Genomic DNA, 4,571 nt, shown 5'->3' on the forward strand with positions numbered 1-4,571 from the left:
CCCTAACAAATTAGTAGCCGCTAGGTTTCCCCGGCAAGGGAATATAGAGCCCTCCTTTTGAATGGCTCATTCTGCATAGGCTATACACATAAGGACAGAGGTTGCACTATACTCAGCTCAGCAGGCCCCATTTGCGCCATTTTGAGTGACTACTAACAAGCTAGAAAAGGTCCTGCTACTGAGCTAAAGCCAGAGCCATGTGTCACCCTCGGTTGTACTGTATATCCTAGCTTTTGCCAATAGATAAGTCCTTAGGGAGGGCCAAGAGCATCTTGTACAAAAGCCAATTGCTCTCTCGCCCTATCGTCTAGTTGCTAAGAGCAAGTTTTACCATTCGTTCCATAGAACCATTAATCATCATTCAGATCATTTATAGTTAATTTGAGTGCTAGCAACTACCCATATGCAGGTATAACCCATCGGTAATAAAGGTACAAGGTAACAATAACTAAGAGATCCTTATGGGTATCAAATTAGACACATGCACATGACTAAATAATTAAATGGTGAATAGGACAAGGAGATCCCATGCTATACTTGCCTTGCTCAAAGCTTCCCTGTTGGTCCTGGTCATCAGATCTAAGATGGATGGCCTAGATTAGATCAAGGAAGGAGAGGGCGTGGCTACCAGCTGGAACAGGAGCCGATGTGGTGGCGCGGCCATGGCTAGCAGCGAAAATGTCATCGGCGAGAGCAAAAAGAGCCCTATGGGCCATGGTTTGATGAACCGAGGGCATCAGGATGACGTGGGGGTGGTGGCGATCATGCCTATGCCCTTTACATGGCTAGGGAATGGCCCGCACGATGACCGCCATGGTCGGTGGTGAGATGAGCTCACCAGCAAGCGTAGAAATGGCCCTGGAGGCCACGATTCGAGACGGGAAGGACACGAAATGAAAGAGGGGGAAGCAGGGATTCTCACCGTGGATGAAACATAGGTGGAGATGGATCGGAGATGGTTCATGGCTAGGAATGGTAGATGGCAGTTCTAGAGGTGATGGAACACCAGAACATCGAGGCCCGAGCTCGGCGGCGTGAGCTAGGGTTGCGGCGGCTATGAGCTCGACTCTGGGCAAAGGAGCAAGTAGATGGGAAAGGAGAGTGCGAGGGGGGCAGTGGCTTAAGTGGAGTGCTCAGATGCATGTGTAGGAGGTCAACGTCACCGAAAAGCTCGGGCAAGGGGCGGTGGGACAAGGCCAGTGTCCATCCAATTTTGGTGGTAGAGGTTGAGGATGACCTCCGATAGGTGGGCCCAGCGTGTCAGCGAGCCAAGGCGGAAGGGTTGAGGCGACGCATGTTTGCGTGGCCTGGGGCGCGGTTGGGCCGGCCCAAGAAGGAAAGGGCACATGGGCCTGTGTGAGAGAGGAGGGAAATGGCGGAGGTAGGACGGCTAGGCCAAAAAGGCCAAAAGTCGAGAGAGAGAGAGAAAGGAAGGCAATTTCTCTTTTTTTTACCAAAACAATTTTCTAAATCCATTTTCCAAAGATTTTGAATTTCTTTTCAATTTTGGTCAAAACCAATCATCACAAAAATAAGAGTGCAGAAGCATGAATGCATCAACATGTATCTAGCCTTATAGTTGATTTTAATTTCATAAAAAATGTTATTTCCCTAAGTTTAATGCTCACATAAATGCGTAAATAAATCAATTTTGCCTATTTTGAAATTATGCGAATTTTAGGGTGTTACACTTTTGTTTTATACCTCAATGATTTGTTTTCACAAATGATCTCCTGTTGGTGAGGGCTTCTTAGGTCTGTTGATCAAGACCTCTCCTTGCATTTAACTTTTCTTTGCATCATCTGATCCAGGAGATGAGGATGCTACAAGTTGTATGTTTTTCTCTCGTAAACCTCTCTTTGATTTTCATTGATTCTTGGTAGACGGGATGCTGTTCATTGGAGCTGCAGACTTGAGTTCCTCCATCCATGATGAATGAGTTGTGTCTTCTTTTAATAAAGTTATTGGAGTTCATCATGTGTCTTGCTTCATCTTCGATTTGAATTCATCTTGTGACTTACCCAAATTGAATTGAGGGTTTCCTGCAGGAGTTAGTCCAACAAAATATTCAATATCTACTAAAGCATACTATCGGCTCAAAAATCAACCTAGACACCACGTCTAATTTGATTTAGAAAGGCATTTTAATCTAAGCATCGCGCTTAATTTAAAAGTCTTTGGAAGTAAAATCAACACACCTTTTGGTTCAAGAATCAAACTAGACACCTTGTCTAATTTAATTCAGGAAAATAGTTTAAACTAAGCACCATGCCTAATTTAAAAGGTGTATGAAAATACTTCAAAACCTATGCATATACTATAGCAAACAAAGGTAGCATGAAAGCATTATAGAGATTTACTCAAATGGAGATGAAAGGGCATGATTGTTATTTAGCAAATTGAGCATGGCTTAAAGGTAGAGACCAAAACAAATTAACAACATGGCAAGAGATGTTTTTAGGGAAGTCTATCCTCCTAGCTTGAATTTTGCAAGGTAAAATCAAGTTTGGATGGATGTGATTCAATATTGCATCATGATTAGGTTGGACATACCTGGCGTTGTCATCCTTTGTTCTTTTTGCTTCAAACCTAGAATGGTTAGTGACAAAAATACCCGAATGGAATATTTTCACAATTGTATTCCTATGCTCATTTCACAAGGGCATTTATCTCCCGTAAGTGCTTGTTTTGGGGAAAAACTCATCCTTAGGAAACCTTCAAATTACATTTCTAAGTTGGTGAAGTGGTTTCCCCTCCAACACCAACCATTTGTGTGCCTATCTCAAGATTCATGCCAATGAGATTTGCAATATTTATGATAAACGAATGCATCTACAACCACTCTTTCAAAGTCTTTATGAACAGGGAGTATGAGGGGGTTGAAGATCTCGTGTGTGGCAATGTTGGAGAGACCAATTGATTTAGGAGATTTCTCATGTGAGCATGGATTTGATGAGGTGTTCATGAAATAACTTTCACGCTCATCTATGTCATCTTCCTTTTGAAGCTCCAAGGGTGATTCTTCATGGATGTCTATAGACAAAAACATTGTCTTCATCATTCCATGCCTATGACATTCATTGGATATTTTATTGTCCAAGATTTCCTGTAGATTGGTGACTCTCGGGTTGATCGTGTCCAAGGCCTCATCCATCCATTCAATGGCAACGGCACATAAGTTCTTAATATCCTCCAGCCATTGTTGTTGCTCTTCTTGGTCTTCCTTGTGGCCTTCATGACTCCTATGCTTTGGGTGTCTTGGTGGATTTCTATAATCATCATGAGTTTCAGGAGAAAGAGCATAAGAGAAATCATAGGGATCAATGATGGGTTTGATTGAGACATCTAATGTGGGCATAGAAGGGGAGGAGATAGGAATTGCTTCTAAATGACTTGGCTCTCCTTCTATGGGTTCACTAGACGTGCCATCCTTGAATTCTTCCCAATGTCCTACATGAGAATAAGGACACTTTTTAAGAGATCTCTTCTTGAGAGGATTTAAATTATATTCGCTCAAAGGTCTCTTGTGGAACTAAAAGTTTAAGCTTTTTCCAAAATTAGCATAAAAATATCATCCTCACAAGAAATTTTAAAAGGTTGAATTTCTTCTCCTCTTGGAGGATTTAGATTCTGGGGTATTGATGGTTTGGGATTGATAGCTAAATCTTGGGATTGGAGTGGTTGTGATTTGACTATCAAAACTTCCTCTTCTTGTTCGGGAAATGCTTCCTTCTCTTCCTCGGGGAGTTCATTATGAATGCTAGTGCAGGTAGTCTTTCCACTGATTCTATCAAGCATAGACCTTGCTTCACTAGCAGACAAATGAAGGAAAGATCCTCTAGAGGCTTGATCAAGGGATTGCATGGAATCCTTGCTAAGACCCATATAAAAATGTTGAAGAAGTTTTAGGTCTTGAATGGCAAGGTCCGGGCCAGTGATGATAAGGTCATTAAAACGATCCCATGATGTGGCAAGAGATTCTTCTTCAAGTTGTCTAAAATTTAGAACCTCTTTCCGAAGGCTAACCACTCTAGAGATGGGAAAGAAACGTAAACAAAATTTAGAGCATAGCTATGGGGGTGACCCCTGGTACCCGCAAGGCTCCACATGGGCTCGAGACGCTAGGGGAGGCCCAGCCCACAAGACCATGCATGGGTCATGCCACTGGTCGAGGCCTAGCTCGCAATACAACACCACATGAAGTATGCCGTAGGATGACGTGCTTCACAAGGCAACGTGAAGATCCTCGGTGATCTACGAAATCTGCTCGGATATGATAGATATTGTACGATCTATAACTTCCTATCTTGTAAACCGATCAGAATGGAAATAACCGATCTATAACCCTACCCCCAAGCTATATAAGGCAGGTAGGGACCCCCTAATTTTCATCTGAACACACGCAATATAATCCACAAAGACATAGGATGTAGGGTATTAGGTCAAGTCGATGGCCCGAACCTGTCTAATCGTTGTCTCTTGCGTTCTGTGTCACCATCCGGTTTCCTCACGTGCACCTCCATCGATTCATCTACTACCGTGGGCATAACCCTCGGTAGACTGCCGACTAG

The sequence above is a fragment of the Miscanthus floridulus genome, chromosome 7, assembly GCF_019320115.1.
Source record: "Miscanthus floridulus cultivar M001 chromosome 7, ASM1932011v1, whole genome shotgun sequence".
Lineage (NCBI taxonomy): Eukaryota > Viridiplantae > Streptophyta > Magnoliopsida > Poales > Poaceae > Miscanthus > Miscanthus floridulus.